This window comes from Manduca sexta, chromosome 10, assembly GCF_014839805.1.
Source record: "Manduca sexta isolate Smith_Timp_Sample1 chromosome 10, JHU_Msex_v1.0, whole genome shotgun sequence".
In the NCBI taxonomy this organism is placed as follows: domain Eukaryota; kingdom Metazoa; phylum Arthropoda; class Insecta; order Lepidoptera; family Sphingidae; genus Manduca; species Manduca sexta.
The window spans coordinates 12,467,376-12,488,701 of NC_051124.1; the positions used below are offsets into that span (position 1 = coordinate 12,467,376).

At 37.8% G+C, this 21,326-nt stretch overlaps 1 protein-coding gene across 5 annotated transcripts in view; it reads left to right on the top strand.

Annotated features, from left to right (window-relative positions):
• The window catches only part of LOC115452261 (Ig-like and fibronectin type-III domain-containing protein 1), a 171,467-nt gene that overhangs the window by 89,909 nt on the left and 60,232 nt on the right, over positions 1 to 21,326 (top strand). For all 5 annotated transcript variants that reach the window (XM_037437328.1, XM_037437330.1, XM_037437331.1 and 2 more), the window contains one exon: positions 19,068 to 19,129. The gene's annotated coding sequence lies outside the window, so the exon portion shown is untranslated. The remainder of the gene's footprint in view (positions 1 to 19,067; positions 19,130 to 21,326) is intronic.

Here is a 21,326-nt window from a genome sequence, read left to right on the forward strand (position 1 = left end):
TCTCAGGAACTACCGGTCCAAACCGAAAAATTCTTTTTGCGTTGGATAGCCCTTTGTTCGTGGAGTGCTATAGGCTATATATCATCACGCTATACCCAATAGGAGCGGAGCAGTAATGGCTAATCTCAGGAACTACCGGTCCAAACTGAAAAATTATTTTTGCGTTGGATAGCTCTTTGTTCGTGAAGTGCTATAGGGTATATATCATCACGCTATACCCAATAGGAGCGGAGCAGTAATGGCTAATCTCAGGAACTACCGGTCCAAACTGAAAAAATATTTTTGCGTTGGATAGTCCTTTGTTCGTGGAGTGCTATAGGGTATATATCATCACGCTATACCCAATAGGAGCGGAGCAGTAATGAAACATGTTGCAAATACGGGGAAAGTTATTAGTTTTGAGAGCTTCCGTTGCCTGCGCTGCGTAAACGGTTAAAGTTATGCAACAATGATGTATGACGGGATTGTTCCTCTTAAAAAGTTCTAAAAAATATATTATAAAACAAAGTCCCCCGCTGCATCTGTCTGCCTGAACGTGTTAAACTCAAAAACTACCCAACGTATTAAGATGAAATTTGGTATGGAGACAGTTTGAGACCCTGGGAAGAACATAGGCTCCCGGGAAACTACTACTTTTATAACTGAAAACTTTAACCTGAAAAACTTTATAACGCGGGCGGAGCCGCGGGCAAAAGCTAGTTAAGTATAAAATCTTGAAATTCGAATTCATTTTATACTTCTGCAGTATATCTTATCTATAATCTAGACTTTAAAACATTATACAAATCGCACCGTTTAGCTGAAACATCCACAACGCGGAACTAAGCCGTGGCTATTCAGCTGCCTTTGTTGGCATTGGAAAACGGACCTATACTTCCCAAATATTGGATTCAAAGTGCTTCAACACTCCACTGAGTGTTAATGAGTTCTTTTTTACTTTAATACGTACCGAATCTCTTTTGAATCGACATTTTATTGCTCGGTGGACTTAATTGAATTTTTTTAATGTAACTTAGATTTTAACGTTTAAGGTGGGTTTTGTTGGCCATAACAAGGATTGGTTGTTCAAGTTTGTGGCTTCAATTAAAAGAGCACTAAAATCCGAAATTGTAGAGCTTTGCATAATGATTTCTTATGTTTACGCGAGTTTTAAACATAGAAATAAAACTATTATGCGGTTTTTGTATTATAATTTCCTCCCGATGTTCCGAAGACTGTCTTCGTGGTCACGGAGCGACTGTCGAAACTGTCTTATAGCCGTCAATAAACAATTCCAATCTCAATCTTTAATAAGAGTCCAAGGAATGGACCAATCAAAATAACTCATTTATTAACGTGTTTTCAACTTCGACCATTTTTGAGATAGATTGAAAAAAGCTATCAGGATCGTTTATTCCAAATGGCGGTTATTTAAAATTGAGAAACTTTGCGCGATAACGCGTAAAAACAAATACGAGCTAGAAACTAACATAATTAGTATGGCATCCATATCGCTCAGCCTATAAAAAGAACAAAACACCCGTCAACAATGCTGTCCTTTTATGCGAAGACCTCCATCCTTAAAGGGTCAGCAGACGCCTTCCTAGTCACCAAGGTCGCTTATCTAACGCTGTTTCCACGCTGTCAACTCTTGGATTGTATAATTAACGATATTTATGTATTGTTTATGTGCGAAAATACAATATTATAATGAGATAAAGATTGTAAGTTACGATATACAAAACACGCATCACGCCTTTATCTCAGAAAGGGTAGGCAGAGTTGCAAACATAGTACCTACATTTCGCCATGCTCCGTCCCATGATGTGATAGATTAACATAAATTTCAGAACGTGATACTAAGAAAAAAATGCAAAAACACTTTGCCCGATTCGAACGGGGAACCTCAGAGCGATTTCGTACCGACGCATACGCAATACAACTACGCCAGGATGTACTCACACACGTAACTTTTTTATTAGGGGCACGACAAAGGAGCTGCTATGATATATGAGGTACAAATAATAACCAATTGATGAAATATACCAATCAAAACATTATTCAGTAAAAGGTTTAGTAATTCATAATTCTGACACATTATTAAATTGTGTAGCAGTTTGTCACCATACGTGTTCTCTTCTTCCTACAACTTAAAGTCCTTCAAGCGGAGCGTGAAGAAGCTATTAAACAGGCCGGCATAACTGTGCTGACCGTCCGGAGATATTTATCTCTCGCCGATCGACTTGTTTTTGAGCATCTGTTCACTTACCATCAGGTACAGAGAGGAATGGTTTCGAACTTGCGACCTTGTCGTGGCAAACTCTTACATTTTCAAAAAGCCAATTGTCTCCCATAAAAATTATAAAATAACACAAATATATATTTCCTTCACTATCTTATCGCTATCTTGTTTACTATACTAGAATTGTAGAAATCTACTATCTACTAATTCTTCCGGTCATGAATGAATGAACGGATACATGTGAAACCGTTCTTTGTCCAGTTTTCGTAATGTGCCATCGCTTGTTTGACACAATATTTGCTTGTGAGAAGGTCCGAGGTCAACAGATAATAACTCGCATAGAGAATGTTTATAGTTTACTACCTATGTACGAAACATGTATACTAATATTTCCTTTTCTTGATCGCGTTCTTCATTATGTTCCTGAAAGGCCTTTATAGTTTTATGTAGATCTTGCCATTTTGTTCAGTTTTCGGATTGTTTTAAGGCAGTAGCAACAGACAATTCAGTGAGGGCAGTGACTTACTGTATGCAACGGCTAGGTGTTCGGCTGCGAGGTCTTTTCCTTCTATTTTGCCCACCACAATCAACTTGTCAAGGCTATCTTGTCTGACGTCGGGCAATATGTCCAAAATAACCATCCCAAATAAATGTTCAACAAAGTGTATTCAGCATTAACTGACTTATACGTTAACTAGCGCATAATATTAACATAGTAAACCAGCTAAGTCGAAGAGTGCACTACGGTTTTCACAACCACAAAACTGGTCAACACACAAACATCACGGTTAAAACCGGCCTCAAACCAAAAACCCACGAGCTGTAACCGCCACAGTTAGGCATGATACAAACTGCGCGGTTTTTTCCTGTACGCCATTTTATAACTTCCTCTTTTATCTCGTTTTCTTCATGGCAGAAGGTCGTGCCCGCTTTGTTAAGCCTTGGTAGTGGCGCTGACTAGCCGCTTCCACTCCATCCTGTCTTGTGCCTGCCGCAGAGCATTCGAGACTGGGATTCCCATAACCCCTCTGAGGTCTCTTGCTATGGAGAGAAGTGGACAATTAATATTTCCAACTCCTCCCTATCTTTCTGTTTTATTAATTTCGTTGCGGAATAATGACAAATTAGTTTTCCCTGAGACTCGCTGAACTTCACTGGTCGGTGTCATAAAATGCGTGCTATTGCTGATCCTGACTTACAGGAGTTGTAGTGGTGGGTGTGAGGGTGGAAAAGTCTCTAGTGTAAAAAGTCTATCTAGTGATCTCTCTGATGGTGTCAGACTATCGGATAGGTGCTTGGCCTCTAGGTCTTTTGTCGTCTACTCCATCTACCACAAGCAGCTTAACCAGGTTGTCTGACTGCCTTCTTCAAAATTATTGCTTTTGTAACTATTGGCGGTTTTAAAATTAGTCATAGAAAAAACCGCCGATGCGTTTGCGTTTATTGATATCTGGTAATCACAAAATGATACAGTTAAATACTAGGCGCGGTTTACAGTAGTGAATTACACTTATATACAATTTACGTTGTTTAAAACTCCTACAGTTTTACACAAGTTTAATCCAGAAATCATATTTCTCATAATATCCAATGCAAAGAATTCCAAAGTTTCCGTCACGCGGTACGGTCGCATAATTTGCACTGATGCAATTTTTAAGAGCTTGCATTTTACTATAGCGACCCAGTTTCGCAGGCTTTTCGAATCTTTCTTGTTAACGCGAAATTAGTAGGACTGGGGATTTTAGGGTTCCGTATTTGAGGGACCAAAGGCCTATTATGTCTATGTGATATTTGTGACGTTTAAGGATAGATGTGGGAAAGCCCTTCTATGGACATAATATCTGGTGTGTGCTACTTTTGTAGTTAGAAATGGTAATACAAAATGTAACAAACCAATTTTTAGTTATAAATTATAATAGAATTGTAGCTAGAAATGGTAGTGCCATTCTGTGGATATAATATTTTGTGTTACTATTGAAGCTAAAACGGTAGACCCATTCTGTAGTCATTAAGTTTGGATAGTTATTCTTTTATTTAAAAGTGGTATAACTATGCTGTAGACATTACATGCAGCCGATCCAGCTTGACTTGAGTAGTACCACTGACTCCAAAACCAACATGAAACGACAGCTTGCTCTTACGTTTCGTAATGCTAAATGTAGATTCCAAATTTCTACCGCAATATCCTATTATCGCTTAACTTTAATCGAGCGGTTTGCTCATTCGGTCGTCTAAAAAAATAAGAAAATAGTTGAAAATCCTCGCACTACCTCTAGGTGGATGTTTCTGAAACGCCATCGCTGCGGTGTGACAAAACGACAATATGGACGGAATGGACACTTGCCAGTTACTAAAATGCTTTCATTTTGGTAACTTCTGTGTGCTTTTGGTGACCATTTTTTGTCTTTTTTTATTCGTTTAGACAGTAACCCCACTACCCCTGATGATGTAGATGAAGTTGTCTCCCATAGAATGTCGACTAGGGAGAGATGATTACCCCTCGACAGTCGACACAATTATGCCGGCCGTTGGATCCTAATATACACAGGCTGATCCTGGGTCGCGACATACTAACGTGGGTTACTGTAGCGGGTTTTATCACTTTATGCACGGTAGTCGCTATCCGAGCGGATATAAAATACATCCTTATTTATTCTTTATAATCAATCTATAAATACAATAAGGCAAAACGAAGCGCTTCATGTTGTCCCGCAAACTGGAAGACAAGCCCAAGTCACTTGTTTAGTGATAAAACTAAACAAAACAGTACCCAGACGACTTGCATTCGAGGGCCATCTAGAACGTACAAAAAAATTATGAGTAATGATGTAATTAAGGAATAGTTTTTTAAAAAATTAGCTGTTGAAAATACCTTCAAATCGTTTGAAAACGTCATTCTTGGTCTCTATGGGCTTAAATATAAAGGCCTCACAATGGCCGCGGATGAATGAGATATCACGAATCGCTCGGAGAACAATGTGTTTTATGGCTACAGGCAAAAATCACTCTAAATGGCATTCCCGGGCTCAGAAATTATGAGCGAGAATTTTTAAGTTATTCCATTTTTAAACATTTACGGAAGTAAAACAATGTGGAGAATTTAAAATTAAATATGAATTCATATATGGAAGAATTTTTGTGTACTAAAAATTTAAGTGAAATGAAACAAAAATGTGAGTTATGAAGTCATGCGAAAAGCGACCTTAAAGTCCCGCATGTAGAAATATTTTCGTTCCATCGCCCAGAGTGTAACGTCATCTGATCTAGACACGCAAGTCGCACTTTATCACCGGCAGGCACAGAACACACAACCTAAACCTTTAGTCGGAAACACGTGGAAGATTGCACTAAAAATCTTCACATAATAAAACAAAAAGAATTTATTTAAATCCATCAACCAGGTGCGTCCAATGGGGGATTTATGAATGTTTAATTATGAACGGTTTTACTTCAATATTGGCTTTTGGTGTCTGTTTATAAATAGCATTATCCTAACAGCCTAGTTTCTTAACTAAAATACATGTAGATTGATGTAATGTTCTGCAATAAAAAACTTGCAATCATAAAACTTGAAACGTTGTTTACAGGATAATGACGTCATTTGACACTAAAATCATCAGGGACGACTATTTTTAGCCCAGGCAGCTGCCTATTAATAGTTTTCAAGTGTTCACAAATACTGTGTGGTCAATTTAATCACTAGGGATAAAAATTCGTTACTCTGAATATATCATAAATCCAATTTCAAAGGTTTGTAAGTGTATATTAAGTAGTGTCCGACTGAAACTTCGCCTTCGGCCAAGAAAACAGCTTCGACCCGGCCGAAGGTTTCGAGCAAGAGCTAAATGAAACAAAATAAATAAATGAATGCTATAATTGATATTATTTGACTATTGACAAATAGCAAGGTTCATTTCTAGATCAACTACAGTCAATATAAACTTCATTTTAAAGTTTTAAAATCATTTCTGTTTTTAATCGTAACTAATGTCAATCTGGAACTTTTTTTGTGCCTTTAGTCTTCGGCTTCGGCCGAAAATTGTGGTGATAGCTAATTAATCTACTTCGACCAAAAATTATCCTTTAGTCAGACATCAGCGTTGAACCCTATATCTTCGGTTAGATACGAACGAAGTTAAAAAATCTATATTAAATATAAATCTGTCGTATAATGTACTAAAAAAATTATGTGCTTCCTACAAATTATGTGCGTGCTACATTGTACGTAATATGTGAATTAAAAAAAACTTATCCTTTTTTATTACATATATGATACTAAAAAAATAATAAACCAACAAATGACTGTTATATTATATTGCCGAGGCTCTTAGTACCATCTAAAAATAAATCCAATAGCATTTTATTTTTCAAACTACTTTTTCCTCCCGGCATCTCTTGTAATCGAATGAATGCTGTAACTGCGAAACTTTGAATAGTGCTATAAAATTGTACATCGTTATTTCGAATATTTGTTTGTTTGTCATCTTTACAACCGAATTGTCTATAAAAACTTTTATTTCGTTTCCGTCAATCACGTTTCTTGATTCCACTGCATTCAGCCTCGACGAGCACTTTATGAATTGTATTGATAAGACTGCTTTTATACTATTAGAGATGTTACATACATAATTATCCTTTAAATCCTGGGTTCCTAACCTGGGAGTAATTACTCCAGTGGGGTAAATCAGCTATTTCAGGGAGATAACAAACAACCTTATTATAAGAAGTAAATATAAAAGTAACAGAGCTGATGTCAAAATTGTAAGGCAGTTGTGCAATTTATGATTAATAAGATTTTTGTATTTACTTGTTTGTTTTGATAAAATTTAAAGAATAACATTAGTTTTCTTCGTAGATCACAGGGGTTACAGTATTGAAAAGGTTAGGAACCACTGCTTTAGATGATTTTCACGGTTTTACGATAAAATAGGAAGTACCATCTGGGCTGAGCTCAACGGTGAATTTGTTTTAGTTTGAGTTTGTTCTACCCCAAAGGAGTAGGCAGAGGTGGAACATGGTCCCATGATGTGATAGTAGCCTGTCGTCATATCGGACACAAATTCCAAACTCCAGACTGAGTAGAAAAACCCAGTCACTTTGCCCGACCGGAGAAACGAACCCGAAACCTCAGCACTGCAGTGGTAGAAGAACAAAGAACTACACAACTGGGGCAGTTAAACTTTAGCATTAAAAAAAAGAAGTTTGATATCTATTAGATACTCCCACAGTCTATTCCAATCTCCAAATTTTTCATTCCAAAAATAACGAAATTAGGACGCTGATGTCATAGGCATTGTATTGATTCAGTGTGGCGGAAAATTGAAATGTAAAAATGTCATCCCGATATATTCGGAATACCATTTAGGTCATCCACGTTTTTATTAAATTCGACTGTGACAACTGCATTTTGTTTCACGTATTTTGAAATAGAAAATGTATTTGTAGTTTCCATCGGTTTATTTGTTTTCAGTAGTCTTTTAAACATGTAAATTCGATTAAATATGTTGGGCCTGGTGCATTTATTGAAATATCCAACAGTTACTGTTGACTGCCTCGGTGGCGTAGTTGTATTGCATGTCCGGTACAATAGCGCTCTGAGGTCCTGGGTTCGAATCCCGGGTCGGGCAAAGTGATATTTGGGTTTTTCTGCTCAGTATCAGCCCGGAGTCTGGAATTTGTGCCCGATATGGCGATAGGCTCGCCCCCTATCACATCATGGGACGGAACATACTTGGCGAAAAGTGGGTGCCCCAGTTGCGCCTCTGCATACCCCTTCGGGGATAAATGCGTGATGTTATGTATGTACTGTATACTGTACACTATACGAGGCCTGTATAAGACCTCTCTCATGTGAAACTCCGTCTATGCAGGTACCACCGTAATGTCTATTTCTGCCGCCAAGCAGCAGTGTTTAGTCACTGTTATGTTCCAGTTTCAAAAACATTGTTGTCAGTGTAACTACTGGACATAATAAGACTTAACATCTCATGTCTCAGGATGGCGAGCGCAGTGGAATACCAAACAAAACTTTGTAATACAAAGTGTTGGATGGTGTTTCTACTATTTATGGACGGTCGTATCACTTACCATCAGACGACCGGTAAGTGCATCTCGTCATTCAAAGCAATAAAAAATGAGAATTTTCATAGATATATAAAATGTACTAATCTTTGGAAAAAGAAACAAAACAAATGTGCGACCAATGCACTTCTGTATTTTTATTTTTATGTTTACTTTCTCAGACGATCCAGGCAAATTCTTTACGATATAGAAAACGAACTCAAAGCCCCCAACCCACAGCCCGTATTTGCTGTAACCAACCAAGAAAACTGACAAATTACCATACATAAGTCACTCAGGACAAAGATATCCCTATCGAAGATTTCTGTCAATTTGTAACCTACAGAAATACTAACCTAGATAATATATGTCAATAATGTTACCCTTCCGACTTTGTCGTTTTTCAATCACATCCGATTATCGGATCGGAAGGTTACCGCATTACTGAGAGATTGCTTCCGATTCTCTTTACGAACGTTCTACGCTGTAAACATGACGTTATTGGCAATTCCTTTTTTACCGTTAGAAAAACTAAAACTTATTACTCGCTTTACTGAATCCGTGAGGAACTATCACGCTTGTTTCTTTGTAAGGGTAGGCGATAAATCTTATGGTAATAGTAATGTCTAATAATATTTTAGTCCTGTGATATGATAACATGACGGACAATGACCCTGATCGCACCTCCGGCCCTTTTGGGGACGTGATGAATATTTTAATAATGCCGTTTATTGCTAAATTGGCTGTTAGTAAGATATATTTTATATCCGCCCGGATAGCAACCACACACAAGATATTAAAACCCGCCATAGTGGCCCACGCAAGTGTGACGCGTTCCGGGATCAGCCTCTGTATATTCAGATCTTTTTTTTTTTTTTTTTGGTTTCGCGGAGATAGTGCCTTATTACTACCGCCCAGCCTTCGTGGGGGGCGACTGAGCGGTTATGCTGGGGTAACCGTGCCTTACGGCCCGGTGTTGATCCGCCCGGATTTGATGGTAACCTTCGGGCGACCGCCGGGCCGAGTCCCTAACCCTTTATACAACTTAACCTATGCACGGCCTACCAGCCAAAACTCCGCGGTGGCCCTCTTCAGCGCATTAGGGACGGCTCCGGCCTTACTCTGACGTTGAAGTGTCTAGTCTGCGACCGCAGCCGCCCCTGCGCGGTGCCGCCTTGCGGCCCGTCTTCTATGGGAGAGGGGGGGGCTCAGAAGCCCCCGCGCACCGAAGGATGCCCTCGGCGTCTACGACAGCGTGAGGCCAACTACATACTGCCGTCCATCCCGGGGGTCAACCGACAAATGTGCAAAGATGCACAGAAATGCACTAGGGCGGACAGCCCCCTGCTGCCCGCCGACGACCCCCTTCGTGGCCCCTATTAGTCGCCTCTTACGACAGGCAGGGGATACCGTGGTGGAATTCTCCAAACGCCCCCATTCCACAGGGCGGTCTGTATATTCAGATCTAATAGGCCGGCATACTTGCGTCGACTGCCGAGGGGTAATCATCTCTCGTTAGTCGACATTCTATTAGACTCTACTTCACATACCATCAGGTGCGGCCGGAACACTGCCGAGACTTTATGAAAAAAAAAATGTGTCAAAATTCCATAAATTTTTACACTGAGTCAGATTACCTATTTACTTTTGATTTCGCAACTAGAATCTATTAATCAAGTTCAATAACTACAAATACCAATTACTAATAATAATAACCTCGAAGATATTGTTCGGAATAAGTCGCACAGAAACCGTATACTCATGCGTGACGAATCGTTGCTTTTGAACTCTCAGGCTCCAAAACGTGTTAATGTCATATACATATCAACAACTACCCACCGATTGGAATCCCGGGTCAGGCAAAGTGATATTGGGGTTTTCTGCTCAATACAAATACGGAGTCTGTGCCGAACAGGACAGTCAGCTCGTTCCCTATTATATCATGGGACGGAAAACACATGGCGAAAAATGAATGCACTGAACGGACCTCAGCCGACCCCTTTGGGGAAAAAAGGTGTAATTTATGTTTATCTGTTTTTCATAGATATATAATATGTTACACAAACAAAAATACAACATTAGTGAGAATATCCATATAATAGTAATTAAAATTAACATTTAAAAAGCCTTTTATATCTTATTTCTTAATTTACATATTCAATAAGATACTTTCATATTAAGCATAGAAAGATATACTATCACTATCACAATACCTATATAATAATTGAACTAATAAGTAACTATAAATTATAATATTAATATATAATTAATAAACACCGTTTTTTGTCGAAGGTGATGCCTCTATTTCCATTCGTCCCATCCATCCATATAACAGGCGAATTAAATTCAAATTAGCCATGGTAGTTGCAAATTCCGTCATTTCCAAGAAAATAACCTTTAGTTTGACATTTCTTTTTTGTTACTACACATCATTTGGTAATATGCAATTTGAACATCCGTGAATCAGCCAAATAAATGTTATGTATTTTAATGCCATTATTTAAAAAATAATCCGTTCTGAAACCCTTATTATACGTTATTCCGTCAGTGCATACCACTTTATGCGTCTAACTAACTATATTATAATTATTGTTGTATACATCTTAAAGTTAAATATGAAACAAAACGCGATAAAATCCGAAAAAATTGTTACTTGTATTTAGCATTTTCAAAATTTTCATAATCTTAAATATCACCAAATCATCAAGAAAGCAATAATAAAAAAATTACAAATATATTATTTCTACATAATCAACAAAACAAACAAACCATTGCTATTAATATAACGCCCTTCCCGATTTCATGCGTGAGCAGACGGACATGTAACACAATCTCTGCTATTGAATTAAACAGTAATTATAGAATTATATCTATAACCGATGGATACTATGACACTTGTTTAATGCCTCACTGCGTATGCAATCTACCTGTTATTGATATAAAAAGTTTATTTTTATTTGAGAGAGACGAGCTAGTCGTTCTCCTGATGGTAAGCGATACGATCGCCCATAATAGAAACACCATCCAACACCTTGAAGTACACAGTATTGTTTGGTATTCCACTGCGCTCGCCATCCTGAGACATGAGAATTGAGATGTTAAGTCTTATTACGTCCAGTAGTTACTCTGGTTAAAATGTCCTTCAAACTCGAAAACCACAGTGACTACACACTGCTGCTTGATGGCAGAAATAGATATTGCGGTGGTACCTACCCAGGTGGACTCTCACACATCAGATACCTACCACCAGTGTATCATTAAGCCTCAATTAGACGGGGAATTATCTCGCCTCGTACGTGCGATTCTTTAAAAGACATAAAAAGCTGCCAGCTGAACACAATGGTAAGAAAATTCTTATCCCGCATTAACAAGCCAGGCTCGCTTCAAGAAAATTGCTATATCCATTTGAGTCTTTAAGTAGTTGAAGAATGTTCTAGTATACGTGTCAATTTCTACTTATAACATCGTAACGAAACAATTACTAAATTGAATATTTTTATTTTGTAGAACCGATTAGAAAACCCTAAACAAATTTTTATTTTTTAGAATTTACTACTGAGTAACTAGACTTAGACTGCCTCGGTGGCATAGTTGCATTACATGCGTGGTACGGCAACGCTCTGGGATCCTGGGTTCGGATCCCGGGGTCGAGCAAGGTAATATTTGAGTTTTTCTGCTCAGTATCAGCCCGGAGTCTGAAATTGCTGCCCGATATGGCGATAGGCTCGCCCCCTCTCACATCATGGGACGGAACACACTTGGCGAAAAGAAGGGTGCCCTGATTGCGCCTCTGCTTACCCCTTCGGGGATAAATGGGTGATGTGTGTTTGTTTTTGTACTACTGATTAAAAAATCCAATTTCACTTTGCCCAACCCTAGGATAGAACCTGAAACTTCAGCACTGCAGTCCTATCATAATACAACCAGTTAAAAATAAACAAACTAATACTACAATCATGTAACAACAAACGCTCGTCACAATCAAAATCTAACGCGTTTTGTTGATCCCCGTGAAGCCCTCGCACACTTGGCGTGCGGCTGGCAGTGCACGACCCTCGTCAGCCCCGAAGTGCAAATAAACTTAACGGACCACAACGTATTACTTGTACTGTTTTTTGGGCTTAGAAAATCCTAAAGGGCGGGCCCGATAAATATAATTCGTTGTAAATCTGTTATAACAAATACTATTTGGTTGAATTGCAAATGTGTGTTGACGTATGCGTGTTAGTACAATTTTATGTATTACTAGCTTTTGCTTGTGACTACGCCCGCGTGAATTTTTTTCCGGGATAAATTCATCTAGCACATAGCGCTCAGGAGTAATCTAGGTTTCTATTAGTGAAAAATAATCAAAAACGGTTTAGTAATTCCTGAGTTTAACGCTTTCAATAAACGCTTTATATATTAGTAGTATAGATATATTACGAATATCGAGTTGTAATTAATCAAAGTCTATCTTCTGCTCCCGATTATGCTTGATCCACCTCTGTAAAAACATGAAAATCTGTTTAAAATTTCGGAGATGTGCGCACGAACAAAATAAACACCGTAAGACAGAGAAATATTTAAATCGCAATATTTTGTTTTATTACTCTTCTTTTGTCATCACATTTCTTTTCCATATCTATGTATATAATTAGAAGTAAAGATACATACGACATTCTGTACCTATCTCACAACGTGAATTGAGTTTTTCAGTCTAGTGACTTCGAAAATACGAAAACTGGAGATCATGTTTTTGATAACACGAAAAGTAATTTGTTTTAGAAAAAAGGGAACAATGATAATGTTATTACATTCCTCTGGAAAGGTAATTAGCATCGTGAAGTACTAAATTGGGTTCCTTAGTCAGGAACTCACGTTATGTATATAATATATCAAAATCTACACTAATATTATAAAGCTGCAGAGTTTATTTGTTTGATCGCGCTAATCTCAAGAACTCCTAAGTTAGTTTTGATTTTTTTCTCACTAATAGAAAGCTGTGTTACTTCTGAGCGCTATAACCTAATTTTTATCCCGAAAAGCCTTTAGACACGGGCGGAGCCGCAGGCAAAAGCTATAATAAATAGAATCTGCACAAGACTATAATAATTCCTTACATAGCAACAGACCTGCATTTTATTAACCAGTTACACACCTAAATCTCTGTCTACCCCCCGACTGAAAATAATGCTAAACAAGCGAGAGATTTCTCTTTATGTTCGTACTAGTAATATCATGATTATATTAAAACAGTGGTTTCAGTAACAATTGCCAAATCGGAAACCTCTGAATTCAAAATTAATATTTGTGGTCACGGCTTTCAAAACTGCCTAATGCCATGTCAATAATCAATTTGCAAATGTATTATGAAACCTCTCATCAACTTTACCAATGTTATATCCCCCTCCTTCCATTCTTATTCCCCTGTAATATGAGACTAGCTGTGACCGCGTCTTCGCCTGCTTGGAATTTAGTCTGTAAAAAAATTTTCCCGAGGTAATCCCGACCCACGAGAATTTTTACGATCAGCCTGTATATCAGGTTCCAAGAGGCCGGCATATTAACGTCAACTGCCGTGAGGTGATCATCTCTCGTCAGTCGCGATTCTATTGGATACCACTCCACCATCAGGTGCAGTGATCATTTTTCCATGCATGTATAACAAAATAAATACACAGTACAGTTTTGCTTAGTTTTTACACACACCAAACATCCATCGCATGACGACATGTAACCATCTAAAGAAATCCCTTACTTTCAAAAGACGTACCTCTTAACAAAGTCCATGCTAAAAAAGTAATTTTAATATTCAACGTGAGTACGATAAAGTTTCTTCATTTAGCCCCAAGCGATATATTTATGAGATCTGTGGCTGTTTTTCCCAAGTCCAGAACCTACTCTGCAATAGGAATATTTTATGAACGGAATCGAGATCCGGTGTAGGAATTAACGGATTCTAAAATCTGGATCGCGGTATTGGAGACCATTTTGTAGAAAATGGTTTTGGAGAATTTCGTCTGTATACTGTTTTGTGTAATATGACTGAAATATTCTAGGCTGGGAATCTAGAAGTCGTACGTTGGAACCAAGGTCCGAAAATTTGTGACGAATTGCGAACACGTGATGATGATGGGAAGAAACCTAGCTTTGCATTATCTGGCACTTTATTCATTCCTTGACAGTAAAAAGAACTTATAAAACATCACTACTCAAGAACAATGGTTGGAGGTTGACTAAGTGAATGTCAGGCAATTACCTTGCTTTCGTCTTGCCAATATTGAGCTCGGACAACGTATCTATGTAATAAAAACATCTTAGCTCAAGAACATTTAGGATGACAACTGTTTTTCCTGTGTTTTATTGTAATAAGTAATAAGAGTCGCTGCAGAGTGTTCTATTCATGTATGTATGTGTGGCCGGCAAATAGTAAGATCTCGCTATTTGTTACGGTGGCTGTAAATACGGATGGCCACTAAAAGATCTCACCAAGCAACCAAACAACAAAATTTGTACTTAAAATCGATTCTGTCAAACACAAAATGTCTCTTTCCCAGCACAAAAAGATTCTAAAGAAACCTCACAAAAGACACTTGATTGACCCATTAAAGCGTACTTAGGCGCTTTTTTATCAAAACTCCTTTCAACAGGTTTCGAAAGCACCCGAATTTCACAGTAAGGCTCTATTCAATTGTGGCGGACGAGAATGTATAACAATTTCAGGAGCGACCCTTGCTCCTGGGGGATACCGCGATTTATTTCTATTACAACTGACCGTGGCCGGGGCACAGTGAGATAACATTCAAATAGGGATGAGCGGAATGAGATAAATATAATGCATGTTTTTATGTCTCGCGTTATCCAGGGTTGCTCACAGGATCTTTGATTCAGTCTTTTCGTTTGCCCTTTCGACTACTTAATTTGCAGAAAAGTTAACCTTTTGATCCAATTTATTGATTTAATTATTTTTTTTATTTTGTAAGGGAAATTGACTCCACTGCATATGGTAAGTGGAGTGGGGTGCAAGAGCATGTTGACTAACGAGAGATGATTACCCCTCGAAAGTCGACATAATTATGCCGGCCTGTTCAAATCATCCAAAATGTAAAACGCACATATGACAAAACTCACCGTGGGATTCGTTTTACGAACCACGTTTTTGATCTTCATTCAAAGGCAGACCGACTTAAGTAAGGGCGGCGGCGCAATAGTTATCAATGCGATTTAACTGTGAATTCGAATCATTGACAGTTTGGTATAGTCCAACTAGGAAAATAAGAAAATGCTTTGAGTCAAGGTTTTTTATTTTCCTAGTCAGACTATCAAAGCGATAGGACTTTACGATAAAGATACCTAGATTACCACTCCAGGGGTAAGTGATACAATGATCATAGAGTTAGGCACACGTTTTTCCTGTACCTATAAAAAATAAATCTCCTAGCCGAATTTCGGCCACGGGGGCCCATCTCAACGGAAATCAGCCAAGCACGCAGGTGATATTATAGTGCAAAAGTGTACACTCTCTTAATCCGATGAGACGATAATCCGACACGACCGTAGAGAAGTCCGGCGCAAAACCGACGGCTTTACGTGCTTTCCGTATCACGTGGGTATCAAACCGCCACGTTCCTGTTTCCGAGCTGCGACTGAGTAATTTATAAGATGGAATAACCCAGTCACAATTATTTTTGTCCCGGGATTCAAACCCAGGACGCATACCACGCACGCATTACAACTACGCCACTGAAGCAGTCAATAAAATAATACTTAGCTCCCAAAACCTATACTTTGACTCTAAATGTAATAAAATAATGTTATATCTCAGTACACCCCCGTCCTATTTACATACGGCGTTACCGCCGAGGTCAAGACGCGGTAGGATTTTTCAGATTAAATTTCGATCGACACTTGGAGATTTCCGCGTATCCTCGGAATCACACGTTGAGAGGGATATTTTTATTTGACGTTGAAGCGATTTTTTTTCTTGTATTTTTTGTATATAAATCTGTTTGAATTATGTTTACTATCAAGAAACCATTTGAAGAACTGTTCTGTTTTCACATTGAAAGGTTTAATTCTTAGTATCGGCTATAAAATGTAGCCAAGGAAATTACTGAGAATTTTCGAGGTCCACAGTGCTTTGTTTGATTTAAAGTTTTAGGTTCAAGGTTGTTTCAATAATTTATATGTAGAGAAAGACAAGCATCAAACTCATATTAATCATTTCATAATTTAACGGTGTACATTAATTATTACTAACTTTTTGGTCAAAGCTGCGCCCGCACCGAAATCTTTCCGTATAAAAGAATTCGAATCAAAGTTTTAAATGCAATTCTAAATATTTAAAAAAAAAAGTTAATTTATTTCGATATTGGAATTCAATGAAACAAAAATTCTGCTCCGAATGCTCTGTCTCCTGTGAAATACATAAAAATCCGTTCAAATGTTTCAGAAATGGACGCTATCAAAAAAGACAAAAAATAATTAGAAATCGATAATTTATGTTTTATGACTCTTTTTAGTCATCCCCTTTCATTCAATTGCACGTTAGGTTCCGTTTTTTAATATTTAATTTGCCTGCGGGTCCGCTCGCGTGAAAAAGGTTTTCCGGTATAAAAAAAACCTGTAGCACTCAAGAGTAATGTAGCTTCTTATTGGTGAAAAAATAGTTAATAATAGTTCCTGCAATTATACGTTCAAACAAACAAACTCTTCTTTAGGGGCCATTCAAGTATTACGTAACGCAATTTGAAGGGGAGGGGGGATCATGTAAAACGTTACGATGCGTTACAGACGCGGGAGGGGGGTTGGTACAACGCGTTACGTAACATTGAATTTTTTATTTTAAAACAAATAACAAAGGTATTTTAACAATTTTTAATAGATAATTTTTAATTGGTAATTTTAGAGTTACATAACTTTTTGAGGGGGGGGGGGGGGGTACAGGAAAACGTTACGGCGCGTTACATAGGGGGGTGGGGGGTCAAAAATATTCAAAAATGTTATGTAATACTTGAACGGCCCCTTATATGTTAGTATAGATTTAAGTCATGTACGGTGATAACTTGATACTTGACACATCCAATATCCTTTATAAAACATATCAACTTTAATCCCACACGTCTTCCAAACAATAAACTACATCCGGAATAAGTTCGGCACGTCTCAGCGCAAACTTGCCTAGTTTCGTATTCTGTAGTTGACACCAACTTTGACCGCTGACGTCCAGCCCTTTGGCCAACTTTGTCATGTAATCTTTAAGCGAGGTTAAGAATATATCTCTATGTATTTTCGTTGAATAAAAATCTTCCATTTTACCAATAAGTATATATTATTCTGTTTTAATAGGAACAAAATAGTTTTAAACAAATGTTTGTATGTTCGTTACAAGAAAACATAAAAACCGCACGCAGTGGCGAAGAGTGAAGTTTTCCGAAAGGTAACGCGACACAACATATACGTATGTATAAATGGGTCTGCAAATCGTTCTAATGATAATTACTACGATTTTACATAAATTACGAAAGCCAGTTGGAATCGAGTTATGTGAACCCTTCGCCACTGCTATTCTGTATTCTGTGCTAACTTAAAAATAAAAAATTGTGAAACTAGCGTTTTTTATATTGCCTTAGTAGGCAAACGAGCAAGAGATCCGCCTGATGGTAAGCAGCAACCGCGCCCATGGACTTTGCATTGCCAAAGGTACAGCCCAGCCGCTGCCTACCGGGAGGTGATAACTCTTGTTTGGATATTCCTTACAAGAAAACACAGCAACCGCTGCACCGTATTTTTGAAATTGATAGTTACTGATATAACGTATGCAACTGCCAGATATATATTTAGTAACGTTAACAACTACGAAAATCATAAAGATTTGAAGATAAAGATAACTCTGTAATATTAAGAAAATGAACCGTGATCCGAGCATCTAGATTGTATATTTGTTGAATATTTGAGTATGTTTGTCCAACTTTGCGCTGTTCGACAGCCCGGAAGCTCTCCAGCCTTTTGATGCAGGGCCGCATTATGACGGTTATGTCAAACCACGCTACAATGAACTTGCGAGATCATTTATTTATGAATCGGACGGGTTTTGCTATTTTCTCTATATTTTGTGTGGAAAAACTATGTAATCTATATATATAAAAATGAATCCCTATTTCCCTTGGTCACGCCATCACGCGTGAACGGCTGGACCGATTTCACTATTTTTTGTTGTGTTTGTTATTGTCAGGAGAAGGATCTTATGAAAGAAAAAATTAAGGAAGTTGAGCGGAACGTTAGACAATTTAAGAAAAGTTAATTTCAGCGATTGACAGAATGCGCGCTGCAAATTCATAGTTAAGACGGGACAACGTCTGTCGGGTCAGCTAGTCTACACTATTATATAAAGCTGAAGAGTTTGTTTGTTTGAACGCGGTAATCTCAGGATCTACTAACCGATTTCGATTTTTTTAATAGGAAGTTACATTACTGCCGACTATAGGCTATTTTTTATACCGAAAAAACTTTTTCACGCAGCAGAGCTGCAGGCAAAAGCGAATAATATATATTTGCTACACTGTTACCTTTCTTATTTAATTTACAATTGTTAAATAAAGAAACTATTTAAAAATAAGTGATTTCTTTGAAACGCAATATTCGGCAGAGAATATTGAATAGTAAAAAGTACCATCCTATCACTGTACAGTTATAATACTTGACGTAGAACTAATGACGTAACAGTGGTATTTAAAACACGAAATAAATGTTTATAAATAAAGTTATTCGTTTCTACATTAACGTATAAATTGTTTGTTTTCAGATCTCGCATGCAACCGGCAAGTTAATTGCTAGAAACATCGGGTTTTGTACCCCACACGAAAGGTATGTCTTTTGTATAACTCTCATACATTACTCATTATCGTTAGTGTAAATATAGGCCTGGGATTTGAACCTGGAACTTCAAGGTTACTAAACCTAAGACTAGTGAAAATTAAGACATCATTGACGATGCTTTCCATGAACTATTTCCTATCATGCAACACACCAGCCTTTCTGCCTATCACCAGCTAAATAAACTTAAACATATACTTCCGGACCTTTGTTGTCAAACCAAGACCCACCTACTAACAATAAAATTCCGGACAAAAGTAACCAAGGTGAACTAATCAGAGATAAGCAACGTTTCCCAAATGTCAAAAGTCACGACTCTTGACATTCCGCCGACTATGCCGATAATGTCAAGTGTTAAAGTTATACAACGCTGTTTCTGATAGCTGAATGGTTTGAGAAAATCAAAGACATGAAACAGTATAGTTATAGATCGGAATATCAGGACCAAAGTGCTCCAAAAGTTGTTACCAATTCGTAATAAGTCGTTGTCTTATTTGAAATGTACTGGTACTTGGCCTGGAATTTGAATTGCTCTATCCCTATAAGGTCTCTCTCCACAATATGATAAAAGCTTAGTAAAACAAAGACACTAATCGAACCACTGTCTACCTCTACCAGGTCCTCATACGTGAGCACATTATACTTAGTGAATTACCATCACCCAACTCTATCATATTTACAGCAACATTATACAACAAATTACCCAAATTCACCCGAAATAAGTACCCAAAGTACTAAATCCATAAAAACAAGGAAAACACACGATAAATCCTTCAAGCGAGTTGACGAAATCCTCGCCGAAATATAAATTCGGCGAAAGTACGAGCGAAAAGAAAAAAATCGAAGCGAATTGTATTTATTCACCCTTACGTTGGCCACTATATTTCACCCCCGTACATCCACGTGAATTATTTATATTATCGCGATGGAAATAAATTTATATCGTTATCTTATAGTCTAGGAGCCCGGGATGTTTATCGCGTCTGTAAGTGATTTGGGGTTATTTTGCTAAATGGGAATACTGAACGATGAGGCAATGCTTTTGTAGCTCTGATGTTATGTACTGGTCAGATGTAAAATTGTATGATATTATTACAATTTCAAAACACAATAGTGCTTGAATTAAGTTGGTTGACGGCAGCCTAGCTAGACTACTAATCCTGGATTTGTAAATAGGCCGTATAGGCCGCGGCCTATGGGCGGCAGCCTCTTAGGAGCGGCAGATTTCAGAGGACGCTCACTCGATTAAATCATTCGTTTTGGTTTGTAACCAATGGTAAATTATTAAGTATTTTAGAAATATACATACATAAACCTACTTACATGGGACAGCGGAAATAAAGTGGCAGTTTACATACGCCAATCTTACCATTTGGCACACAGTGGGTATACCTGGTAACTTTACACGGGCGAAGTCGCAAACAAAAGCTTGTATTATAATAAAGTAGAATAGTTTAACAATATATTTTATCAAATGTTTTCAACGCAAACAAAGCTTGAGTCATTATTGCAAAGTACAGTCTCGTCCCAAGATTTCTCTACGGACTTGCGGATGGAACAAATTATCATCTTCTTGTATCATTCATTTTTGAAGCGGAATAATGGCTGTTTTTATAATAATTATGCAAATTAATTATAAATAGTAATAGATTCATCGTTTCGTATAATATTAAACTTTTTCTGCGAGATTTGGAAGATTTTTTATGGTTTAATAATAGGACAGAATGAAAAAGACTTTCTGTCCTATCAAGTTCTTTAATTAAATTTGCTACCCTCCTAGCCGAATGTCAGCTACGGCGCCCAATCTCACCGGAGATCAGCCTGGTAGGCCAAAGATATTATAGGGCACAAGTATGTGCGCAATACACAGGTGCACTCTCTGTTCACTCTCATAGGCCAGTGAGACGGCGCGGCAATCCGACATGACTGGAGAGAGATCAGGCGCAGGTCCAACGGCTTTACATTTTGCAACGCATAGGGTTATCATACCGTCAAAATCCTGACTACGATCTACGACTGAGTAATTTTTAAGATGGAAAACTCAGCCACAATTATTTTAGATTCTATTATTTTAGTGATAAGGCCCCTTATTGAGACACATGTTTTTTCAAAATCATAATTATATTAATTTTGTATGTGTTTTCATTCGTTCATTCATCAAACTATTAGAAAGAAAGAAAGAATATTT